We start from the raw sequence: 13,719 nt of genomic DNA on the forward strand, positions 1-13,719 counted from the left end.
TTTAACCTGGCACTTTGGCGGCAGCGAACCGCTCCTCCAAATCAAGGCTAAGTGGCGGATTCATCAGTGCCCTGTCGAGATGAAACACTCGCCCGGCGGTGACACGGAGATGAGGCCCTGATTGGGACAAATACGTCTCCCTCTGGTGTCAGCTCTCATTCACCGGCCTGAGCACAGGCTGAAAGAAAGACAAATGTTTTGATTAGGGGTCTCTTTCAATGTCACAGCAGCCGGTGAAGAAGAATGAGATGAGGCTGTCTCCAAGGGAAGCAATAGCTGAAGACGATGAGAGGAAAAAGGATGTCTCCACTGTCTGGAGGGTGTTGAATGGGGATTCTAAAGCAGAGACCTCTCTTTGAAATAAGCTCTTTTAACAAGACTGCATTCCTTCTTACACTGGACCATTTTAATTTGCGCTTTGTGATTGGAAAAATACCAAGGCGTAATAAACAAATCTTCATGTGAAGCAACAATGATATTTGAAATGTCCGTCTGCTCATCCATCGGCCTGTGTTACTTTAATTTTATCAAGAAAAGGTGTGAGCAGAGTCTTACTGTGTCACTTCAAATTTTCCTTTGTTGATGGAAAACTCATATTGATTTGCTTCAATTGATTTTAATTGAAGGATTAATAAATCACATAGTATTGCTTTTTTGCTGCTCATTTATGTTTAGCATATTGTATCATTAGCAGTATGTCAACATAGAAACCATACAGGCACAATCCACAGATGCACAACTCCGGGGCAGATTTAAAGTATGGCTTTTTGTAACCTATATGTTTCCACTAGGGCTATATAACAGATCTCCAATGTATCACCATCACAGTATCACTGTATCAGTATCTCAAAGAACCACTGGAACCACAATACACTTCTGTTCCAAGTGTTGAAAATCCATTTGCTGAGATCGATGGCCTGTCACTGTCCTTGATGCCCATGCCATATTTATACCTGATAATAGTGTCCCAAAGTGGCTCATGGAGTGGTGGGAGTATCATGATGAAAGAAAAAAAGAAAGAGCAGAATTAAATAAATACAAGTTTATTTGTTAATATCTCAGGGGGCAGAGATGGTGTAGGGGTAGGGAAGCCGACCTGGGAACAGAAAGCTGCAGGTTCAAGTCCCCGCCATGCCCACATGCCATGGTGCCCCTGAGGAAGACACTCAGTCACCAACTGATCCCTGGGCACCTACATAATTGCCCACTGCTCCACCTGGGTGCATCTCACGTGTGATGGGTTAAATACAAAGAACCAATGTCATCAGTGTATAGAAACATACAATGATGACAACAAGTAGCACTTTACTTTACTTAAATTAGCTTCCACAATATCATCAATTGTTTTCCTAATTTTCTGCATCCCTCATTTTTACAAAGGATCTTTGTAAGACTGTGGTTCCAGTTTATCCCGCTATACAAGTATTTCTAAAGTAAAATAAATATGTATTTTATGTCTTTAGACTTTACTTAAAATTAAAAGAACAGTGCTTATAGAAAGTATTCATCACCTTGGATGTATTGTGCTTTTGTTATTGTCATGAAACCACAATGGAAGGAGTTGTTTGGTTTTCCCATGTCTGAGTTGGCTGAGGCACCAGTCATCTGTTAAATAAAACTCTTATTAAATCTTAATTAAAGTAATCTAACAATGTAACCAAACTCCAGTCAAGAGTCTGAGTCCTCTGCTCTTTCTGTTTCCTGACCATGGAGGTAACAGATCTCCTGAGGGTGGTTAAGACCTTAATGCTTTTAATCTTGTAATTTTTAATAATATTTTCTCTGACTTGAATTAATGCCACATTAAATGATTGGGATATTTATAGCATCACTTATGTTAACTTACATTTTTAATTTCATTTGTATTACTTTGTGGAAGTTTTATTTCACTTTGACTTGAATACATTTTTTTTTTTGTTTTGTTTTTAAAATAGCCAGTTTGACATCACCCATGATGACTGATAAAAGCATACATACATTTTAGAGACACTATGTATTTAAATTGTTCACCACTAAGTTTAGTGATTTGTTAAAAAAAAAAAAAAAAAAAAGGAAGACATTCAAAACTTTTACATGAATTGAATTATTTCCCGGACCTGCACACATACACGCACCCCCACACACACATGTACACACACCGTTCACCTCATTTTTTTTTCCAAAGGCTTTGATGTATCTCTTGATTTAATCTCACTCACTGAGACAAAAAGGCTCAGAGTCCTGAAAGTCAAGGTATACTTTTATGTTGTCAGCCCTGCAAAATATGAATTATAGCTGGACAAAAGGCAGTTTAATTCACCTGTCTGTGTCTGTGGCCTACCATGTAATAGAAAAATTGGACTCTGGCTCAGAATATATGATGTGCCTTGTTGATGTAAGACCCTCTCTACACTCAATCCATCAAACCGGTCACCTGAGTCTCTTTCAAATACTCATCATTTCTTAATGAATGTGATCAATCTCAATGTAGACTCGCTTCGAACACCTTTAAAGGTACATCTCCCATACAAACAGATTCCCTTTGTGGATCATCAAGGGCCTTTTTTATCCAAACACTCAATAACCACCGAAGGCTTCGTATGTCAGCAGCAACACAATAACAAGTCTGAATTGAAGCTCTTCAAACAAACATTTAAAGAGCTCCTCCTGTGGCAGAGTGAGCTGAAGAGGCAGAAGGCAATGAAGTGGGGGCTGTGGACACAGGATGGATATAATGATGGGACAGGAAAAACAGAAGGGGACCCTTCCTCCACAATCAGTCTCTATCTGAACCCACAAAGTCCTGCTCCTCTCTCTTACTCATTTGCATCTCTTTTATGTCCCTGCTTCCCATTATGCTAAAAGTGTATGCTAAGAAAGTAGTTCAGTCTGCAAAGTAAGTCGCTCCATTTCCCCAGACTTTTTAATCAATAGCAGCCAGGGGAGGAGGGTTAGGTGGTGTTCAGTTGCACTTATGCTAACTAGAATATTTGAACCATTCTCTTTGAACTGAAGTTACCTTGGAAACCAGCCCACAGGAGTCACTTTTTCATAACAGTGATTACAATCAGTGACCATAGGTCTTGTGTTTACTGAAGTTATGAACACAAGGTCGTATATATACATTCAGCAATTAGATTCCTTTGTGTGCGATGTTGCGTTTTCAGCATCTTACCTAATAGCTTTGGACACTTCCAGGTTAGAAGACCTTCTGTTCTTTATTAAAGCTCACCCTCCTGTTTCCCATCAGTCTGTGGAAGATCAGTTTGCTTCAGATTTTCCAAGAATAATCCATTCCACACTTCTTGATTCCTTGATGACCTTTGTCTCACATTTTTATGTGAGCCAAAGATGAAGAAACAACAGCCAGAGGAGAATCAGTCAACTCTTTGTTGACGCTGATTCAATACTTCTTGATGTCCATGAAATCTCTCTTCTTCAGGTCATGTTGCTGATGATAAAGGGAATGCCTGCAAGGCCTCCCGGCTGCTGCCATTTGTAATTTTTTTTAATTCATCATTGGAAGCCATCTATCTTGATTGCGCCTTGGCAACTGACATGCTCGACTAATGTGCAGTGTGAGAGAGGGTATAAATGCAGTGTCTTCCAGCAGCACTGATGTTTATCTTCCCTGCTTCATAAATTTGCATTCCCACAGATAAAATTTACTCATAATGGCAGGCATCACAGCAGAGACGACCAAGTGTATTATCAGGCGGCATACAGTGTTTGTTTTACAAGTGGACAGGCAAGAAAAAAGGATTTGAACATAATGATAAGACTCATAGTCACACATGCCTTCCTTTATGGGCTGGGTAGAGCTTTATGAAATATTCATTATTGGTTACCAACACTGGCTGCATCTCAGAGATTACTCTTTTCTTCCCCTTTGAAAACAGTCGTTCCTGTAACAAATGTACGGACATACATGGTATTATCCCGTTTTTTGTTAGAGCTGGTTAGAAAACAACACGCATGCCACTTTAAAACCCCCATCAAAAACATGTGTTATAAATACTGTGGCAAATACAGGAAGCCTTGATATGACCACTTTCCTGCACTTTGTATTATCAGTGTCCTTGTCACGACATTAACTGGAAATTATGTCAATATGACTTCAGTGAATAGGAAGTGGGCTGACATAAAGGAAGGTTTTGATCTTTTGAATTGAAGATCTGAAGAAAGGTTGTGAAAATTTCACAATTTATTTGCGAATAGCTTTTTGAATTTGGAGGCTGATTGGTAACTCTAAATTGTCACTAGGTGTGAGTCAGAGGGTGAATGGTTGTTTGTCTCGTTTGTATCTTTATGTCCCTGTGATGGACTTGCAACCCATCCTGTGGGTCCTCCGCCTCTTACACAGTGACTGCTGGACATGGACGCCAGTGACCCCTGTGACTCGAAAAGGAAGAAGCGGGTAAAAGATAATAGATGGATAGAGAAATGGAGTTTAACATGGACCAAACTGACAAGCTAGTAGCTTGTTTGAACCGGGCCAAACTGAAGTGTTCTGTCTTCTGTCCTAAAGCAAGTCCAGTTGATTAAAATAGTCTAGCATCTCCCTCAAACACTTGTATAAATCTATTTGCCTCTATTCGACTGTAGACTTCACATTATTCAGTTATTCCAGCAGCAAAACAGTTATAACTGTAATAGAAGTGCGGCTCCACAAAAGCTACAGCTAGCTGCTGCTGTTAGGATTTGCAATAACAAATAATCCCATAATTTAATTTGAACATCTGTGTAATGTAAAACTGATGGTGGCATAAAGGTTTACAGAACAGGATAAAAGACTGGAGCTGTTTTAAGATAAATAGTTCTGCTCAGACCGACTCAGTCAGAATTAAATTGTTCTAATCAATGCAGTTCAAATAGACTTAAATAGGTACGATAGAGCAGCACGGTGGCACAACTGGTAGAGCTGCTCCCTCTCAGCGCGCAGGTCCTTGGTTCAAACCCCGGTCCAGGGGCCTTTCTGGGTGGAGTTTGCATGTTCTCCCCGTGCATGCGTGGGTTTTCTCCGGGTACTCCAGTTTCCTCCCACAGACCAAAAACATGCATGTTAGGCTGATTGGTAACTCTAAATTGTCCCTAGGTGTGAGTGACAGAGTGAATGGTTGTTTGTCTCGTTTGTCTCTATGTGTCCCTGTGATGACCCGTCCAGGGTGTACCCCGCCCCTTGCACAGTGATTGCTGGACATGGCACCAGCGACCCCCGTGACCCAAAATGGAATAAGCGGGTAAAGATAAAGGATGGATGGATGGAGGTAGGATAGATAATAATATTAATAATGTAGTCATCAAAAGAGAGTTTACCAACAAGGTACAGGTAATTTCTTACATGTGCAATGTGACAGAAAGGGAAGCAAAATTTAACATAAAATGCAAATGCTCGATTTTGACATCCTTATTTAAAAAGCCTTTTGAATGATTTCTGTATGTACGATTGCTTAAATAATGTGTTTGAAGTAACTTTGAAGTAGCACAGTTCACTGCAGGCTTACTTAATCCCCACTGTCTAAACATTTGAGGAGAACGGATACAGGCAGATTGAACATCTGCCATTGGAATAAAACCCATGTTTTTTTATTTTAATTTTTCATTTAATTTGTTAGTTTTAGTCTTTCATGCTGGTTTTGTCCACACGTGCATTGTTTCTAAGTCGTTCACCTCTCTGAGCTGGCTTGTTTTGCACAGGGGAACCACAAACTCTAAATAAAGTTGTGCTGCTTCAAATAAATGACAGTGAACATGAGAAAAGGTGTGCAGGTAAAACAAAATGAAAGAACATAATTTAAGTGAAATTTAACAGTCAGTCAAGATCGAAAGCTTGATCAGGATCCAGATCGCAGTCTGCCTTTGGGCCAGTCTGTTTGGACTCAACTCAGAATAATGTGTGCATATCTGTGTTTGGGAACTATTTATTTAGAATAGAACATGGCATGATAAACATAAAGTGATGAATACGACAAGCCATATTTCAACAACACTCTTGTTTTTAAAACAGTCTCTTTTCAATAGTGCCAGTAGTGGATCAATCCCAGCTAATACGAATTATTGGTACTTTCTGAAGTCGTGTGGTGATAAATCTGAGTATAAAGGACAACACCTACTATACGTCTGAGGTGTATAGTCTGAACTTTATAATTGATGATTAACAGACTCTTTCCCTGCCAAATTTATATCACTCAATTTATGATAATGTGACTTTATCATCTCTAAAATTGTATATGTATACCATATATGTGTGTATATATATATGTATATGTATATATATTTATATATATATATATATATATATATATATATGTATATGTATATATATATGTATATATATATATGAGTATATATACATATATGTATATATATATATAAATATATATATATGTATATAAATATATTATTTATATTTTCACCTCTTTATACAGTATATTTATCAGCACTCTGAGAGTAATTTTCATCAGCGTGTCATAAATCCTGTGTACCCACAGGCAGGATTATTAGTTGCTGTTGCTCAACTTAATGATCACGCAGAACACAATTACAAAGAACACGTTCGTACATTCACATCAAGTCACAGGTTATAAATTCATACACGTACGCATGAAATTAAACAAGATATATTGTGTGAACTGGTCTCTGCACGTCCGACGTCATAACTCAAACCATGAAGGAGGTTCATTATTCCATCAGATGGTTCATTTAAGAAGATCTTTGAAGAAGAACAAGATGGAGATGGAGCAGTGAGTTCTCCACCTGCAGTGCTTTCAATCACAGTTCAGCTTTAACAGATTTTATTTCTTCTTTTTCTTGCTTTTTGCTCAAGTAATAAACCCACCAGCGACAGCCTTAAAGGGCGAAGCCTATACGAAATAGAACACCTTAATACTGCTACAAACACTACAACATAAACAAAGAACAAAGAGCATGTGGCATTTCATGTTTGAGATTGCAGGTTCAAATCTCAGTTGGGGTGTTTGATTGTGGAGGGTGCATGATTTCTCCTGGTACACTGGTCTCCCTCTACAGTTGCATGTTAGGTTGACCCCAGGTGTGGACGGTGTTCCTTCTGTGTGGTCCTGTGATGGACCAGCAAAATGTTCAGCGTGTTTGCACACTTCTCACCCATTGACTTCAGCTCCCTAGCCCTGAGCAGGATTAGGAATGTACAGAGAGAAGATGGACGGCTGTTTGTTTGGTCGATGTTGCTTGGAATTAAAAATGCTTGTTTAGGAATGGTTAGGGATAAAATGCTTTTTTTTTTTAGTTTTCCAACACCACGGTTTTCTTTATTGGTGTCGGTTTGATGTGTCACAAGTACTTGATTTTAGCCCTACGAGTTGTATGATCTTTATATGTATAGGTTGTTATTTATTGTATAAACAAACTACAGGTATTATAGGAAAGATGACAGCCTTGGTAATAAAGTTGTGGGAGTATAATTATTTGTTGTTTGGTCAGGCAAGATATGAAACACTTTGTAACGTGGATTACCTCTTAAAATGGAATGTTAATTTGAAAGTTAGATTTATATAGAACTCATAATTCTGGGTTTATATTGTTGGATGCAACCAAAGAGCAAAGTTTAACACCAGTGAAGTATCATTACTGCAGTTGAACGTCATTTTATTTATTTACAGGCCAAGGGGAAAGGATGAACAAAAAACAGGAAAAGTACAGTTAGAAAATGTACTTTTGTTTGCAGTGTAGTATGAACATATGCTGATATATATTCATAAATTAAACGGATTCTTTCATTTTTCTGGACTGTATAATGACGTGCATCTGAATTTAATAAAATGTGGACGGAAACGTTAATTCTCTTTGACTCACCAACGACAGTGGGTCATTTATTAACAGAATCAAGTTTAACACATCACACATTTACATTAATTGGCAAAAATTGAAAATAACAACATCTTATTTAGCAGGTTTTACAAGGAAGTAAACAATACGGTGATTGTTTTCTCACTTCCAGCAGTACGACAGACGTTAACCACACGGCGGTGGTTGAAAAACTTTGCTTCAGACATTTCTAAAAATATCTGGAATGATTTCTTAGCAGATGGAAGAATTTAAAGATTGAAGTTTAGAGGGAGGGAGATGGTGTGTGTGTGAGTGAAAAGTGTTGGACAGAACGGCACCCTCCATTCGACCCAGCTTTCCTCGGTACGCTCGGTAGTCAACTCGACTCATTACCTCTCTGACGATGAATCAGTGAAAGCGGAGCTCCGGTTACGCTACCGGTCCAGCGTCTCCGTAGGATGGCAGAGAACCGTCCGGAGTGGTGGCGGGACTTCGTCAACAAGAGTTCAGCTCACGGTGGACTCACATGAGTGGAGTCCTTCAGAAGTTCCACTCAGAGGTGGAAGATGTCATAATCCCAAAAGACTCGGAAGAGCTTTGAATCATGGCTGGACTTCTGTTCTCCCAAACGACTGGAGCTGCAAAACTCTCCACCCGACTCCAACTAGACTGAACTAGGAAGTACCGACATTTTAAAGAGCTCTATTTCCGGTTCATTTGGGAGTTTCTGATTGGTCGATGGACCAAAACAGAGGTGTGTTTTGTGATGTAAGGTGTTATGAAAAGTCAAGGAAAAAGATTAAGATTGTTTAAGAACAGACAAAAGATATTATGAAGAACTTCAGACTTCGTGGAGTCACTTCTCTAGTATCTTGCTGTAAAAGTTAAACATGACATTTCTTTTTCAGTAAACTTGCAGTTGACCGAAACTTGAACTTTGACCAACTTACACACTTGCTCATTGAAGACAGAAAATCAGACAATGCATCATTAACCTGATTTCTTCTTTGAATGAGGATTAAAAATCGTTATTACTGTTTCACAGTTGATTTAAAAATGAGTAGTTCACTTCAACATTTAAACATTGTTTGAACTAACACAATTTGATTATCAAACATTTGTAAAATAGTAATGCTAATAGAAAAGAGAGTGTTCTTTCACTTGAATTTTCAAGAAAGAAAGTCTCAGGATGGGTCAACTTGTATTTCTGGATTCAAATCAATGAAATGACAGTTTCTGTCCCATATGGTCCTTAAGGTCAGGACTTGACCTTCAGACCTAGTTCACTACAGCAGGGTGCATTTGCTTTGTATTTTCAAACAAGTAAACAACTTGGAACAACCGCAGAACCTGGAAATTATTATTATTATTATTATTTTCCTTTCTGTAAATTTTTGTGGTCCTTCCCATTCAATCTATGAGGATAACTTGATTTAGTCTCTCTAACCTCACATCTTTAACAAGCTGCCTGTCACCTATGGCAACTCCACTTTATTAGGGGATTAAAAAAACTCCTTCACACAAACACACTTTGACCAGTTACCCCAGAAATACTACTTTTACTCCACCTTCTACAGAACTGACGCCAAACAAAGACCCAGCTAAATAATGACACACACACACACATGCCTAATGAGCTCGTCCGTATTGTGAGGCTCTCCTGTGCTTCCAAATCGCTGGTATAAACTGCTCAGGCCGGAGGGGTAATAGTTTTTGATAATGATCATAGGCTAAGCTTTGTTGCTGTGTGGCCACATGCCGCACAGACAGCATGCTGATTTTTCTTCTGAAGTGGGCTGGATGTGTGTCTGTGACGGCAATTTCCGTGCCTGATTGGCAAATAGCGATGAAATTGGGGGCAGTTAGCACCAAAGGGGGAAATATGGATGGAGTGTGTGTGGAAATGCAGCAGCCGTCCAATGGTAAACAAATTATCTGAAGTGAAATGACAACATTAGGAAAAGCAAAGTGTCGGTCCACTATGTGAATGTGGCTCTTTGCTCATATTTTTTAACTGTCTGCTGTTTTTATTCTGTTTTCAACAACTGGGAAGCACTTCTGAAAGATCCCTGACCTCGCTCTACTTAATTCAATCAAGCCTGGCAGGAGTCATAGTTTATGATTTGCAGTTAGCTGTCTGTGTTAAAGAGCAATAATCAGATGTGGAGAAACAATTGTGCTTTTCATTTCAAGTTTAAGTAGGTTTTTTTTTTTTTTTTTTTTTGTCATTTCAGCACATGTTGTACATGAGGTGGAACGAAATAGGCTTTCTGGTGTTACATCACACAGATCAACAATAAAAAGATTCCACTTCAACAAGGGGTAACCATTCAGTTCCACCAAATATAAAACGTTGTCATCTGGATGTCCAAAAATGTCTTTAAAACATCTTCAGTTGATCCAAAATGCTTCTGCCAGAGTCTTAACTGGAGTTAGTGGGAGAGATCATCTCTCTCCAGTTTTAGCTTCTCTCCATTGGCTCCCTGTCAAATCCAGAATTGAATTCAAAATTGTGGTGATTGTGCCCCAAGTGGTGTGCCTCTGTCCTGTTTCCTCTCGTGATTTCCCCTTTCTCAAGGTGGTCAGGTAAAATTTAATAGTTTTCATTTGATATTATTTCTGTGATCCTTGACCTGCCATTGTGTATCTATTCCTCTCAAACCCAGCTGGTCAAAGCAGATGGCCGCTTGTCCCGAGGCTGGTTCTGCTGGAGGTTTCTTCCTTTCCACTGTTACCTCCGTGCTTGTGCAAGATGAGAGTTCTGTGATGAAGTTAGACTCAGTCTGCTCCTCAGATAAATTATGTTATTACGTTTTTATATATGAATGTTTCTGTTCAGTGCCCTGAGGTGACTTCTGTTGTGACTTGGAGCTATATAAATAAAGTGAATTGAATTGAACGGAATCATGCATCAGACTAAACGATGGATATTGTTACAATAAAATGCTTTAAGGACATCTGATGACATTGACAATAATGCCAATATAATGACTGGTAAATTTACCGTGTTTACAGTATATTGCCCTTTTCTAGTCTTACTGACCAATCAAAGCATGAGATACAAGACACCCCCACTCACACACAGACACACACACACCAATTTACAGATCAGGAGGGGCTTCAGTGTCTCAACCAAGGACACACAGCAGGGAGGAGAGGCTTGAACTGCCAACTCTCAGACTGACAGACGAGCATTAATCCCCCTGAGCTACATTCATAATCTGAATACATCGAGCTAGACACAGCATAGGGTTTTATGCACAAAGAGTTTCATACAGAAGAAAATGTTTAACGTCTTTAGATATTCAATTTATATATATATATATATTTTTTTTTTTTATTATTTTTTTTTGTATAAGTTTTTACTTCTCATAACAAAAATGTCTTGATTTGATAAATATAAATTGATTAGTTTTCTGCATCTGGCACGGATCTTTTTTTCACACTAACCTCAGCTTTTATTTTGTTTCAAAGGTTCAGTCACAGTACTGCTGGCTGTAGCTGAGCAAGAAAAAAAGGAAAACGCACGAGGCTGTCTGATGTCTCAGGTGACAAACAAAGGGTGTCTGTCTCTGCCTCCGTGTGCCCACACATTCACACAACCTGAAGTCAAGGTCTATTTGGCTCACAGAAAACAGACACGCCTGCACAGTTTCATTTATTTATTTACTCCATTAGAATTCTCCATAAAGTATTTTCTTTCTACAGCTGTCTGCATGGAGGACTCAAGTGAGCTGCTTGATTCCTGATTGTATCTTACAGTCATAATAAAAATACGTGTGACGTTTTTGAGGAGGGGGCAGGTTGTCTTCTCTCCACTGAAGAAAGACAGAGCACATTAGGGTGAAGTTTTTCTCCCCGCCCAGTGAAGGGTAAACCTGGCTGATGTGACAGAGATTTATTCACCAGAGAGGACGGGTAGATGGATGATTGTAGCTACCTTGACGTACAGACGCAGCCTTCTTCCATACGTCGCTCCATCTCTATGATGACACTTCAGCTGCAGATCCAGTCAGGCTTTAAATTGAAAAGGCGAGGTCACTTTTACCTGATTAAGTGACAAGTGTAGGCTCTTTACAAACACTTTGGTTCTTGCAACAGAGTGGTTTAAGATTCCTTTTCAGGACATGAACTAGAATTGCAGGGACTATTGCTTTTAGAAATATTTGCCCAGTATGATGCAGAATATGATCCTCATAGAAAAGACTTACAGGTGTCAGACAAGATTAGTTTTTACTTCTTATACTTGTGCATGATAACAAGCCTGCAAGTTGAGATTGCTCTACTTTTAAACTAATTTATGGATTGTCTTTTTATTGATATTTCCTGAGATGACATCTGTTATGACTTGGCGCTATATAAATAAACCAAATTGAATTGAAATGATAATATAAATATCAGTAAAACAAATCAATAATACTTAGGACATTACATGTAGATCTTTCACAGTATTGGCTCTTAAATTGCAGTAAATTTACCCAGAATTATTTTCTATAAAAATATTTCATCATAATGTGTACCTTTTTAAAACTGGAACAAGCGAACAAATAAACTACATGTAAGCCATCAGGTGTTTTAGCTTCAGAAACATTTCATGACTTTGTATTCATATATTTATTTATTAAATAAAAGCACGTTTGCACCACATTAACTACTAATATCTGAAATTAAATTTCAGATATTTGTTTCGTAGATGCTGCCATGTTGAAATGCGATGCTGTATCGATGTAGACCCGTGGTACCAGGAAAGTGTGTACATTTTAGTATGAATGTCCGTTTTCTACACCCTCTCTGCTCACTAACAGGCTTTCACATTGTCAGCCATGATGTAATTTGAAACTTTTTCAAAATTTCAAATAAATAATTGAAACTAAAATTATGTTTAATGCAAATACATACAACAGCAAAGCAAGTCTGCATGAATCGACAAAACTTAAATTGAAAAAAAAAAAAAAAAAAGATTCACTGCATTTTTTTTTTTAAATCTAGCAAATATCTCATTTCTGTGGGGGGTGTGGGGGGGGGGGGGGGGGGGGTGCTCATACTGTGTGGAGTTAACTTCCAGCTCCCAGTCCTGTCTCTAGTTGAAATGTTCAGTGATCTCAGTTTAAAATAAAAAAATAAACTGTACAAAAGGACAAATGTCATGTGAGTTTGCACTACTGATGAGAATTACAGTTTTTTTTTTTCTGTATGATCTGAATCATTTGGTTCAGTCGTTTAGGAGTTCAATGAATCAGCTCGTTTTGATGAGCTGAGTCGTGGAGAACAGTCAGAACGTCCATCATTTTTTACAGCGTGGAGTGTTGTGGCGAAGAACCAAGCTTCAGCCCCGAGTCTGAGCACAAACCTTTCAGTTCCCAACAGAGTTGTCAGTCACAGCTGGTTAACGTTGGGAGTACGAACACCTGCTAAATGTCACCTGCTGAGATGTTCGTATCATAAAGATTAATAACTAATAATAGGTACATCCACAATACATATTATTAAATCCAAAGTGAATTCTTTGAAACTGGTCATGCACAGGACACATTTGTTGAGACCAGTGTTTTACAAGAGGTTTTTGTTTTGTGCTGTTTTTTCATCCTTGCTCCTCGAGCACTTCACTTCAACAGATCTCAACAGAGACTCAAAGGTGCTTTTCTGTAAAATGTGCATTTTATCTGATTGAGAGCGGAGTGTAACATCCTCATAGGTTAAAATAGCTCACAGATGTTTTACGCTAAATATAATCAAGAAGTAGCAAAAATAAAGCTGATTTACAGTCAAGCAAATCCCAGTAAACACCAGAGCTGCTGGTCCTGACACCAACAACTCAGTGAAAGTCACTTAAATACCTTTTCTTCACCATTCTGAGCAAGTCTTCTTCACCACGTCTCTGAGATGCTGCCATGTGATTGGCTGATTATCTATTTATGTTAAAAAGCTATTGAA

This window comes from Nematolebias whitei, chromosome 6, assembly GCF_014905685.2.
Source record: "Nematolebias whitei isolate Nwh7 chromosome 6, NemWhi1, whole genome shotgun sequence".
NCBI lineage: Eukaryota > Metazoa > Chordata > Actinopteri > Cyprinodontiformes > Rivulidae > Nematolebias > Nematolebias whitei.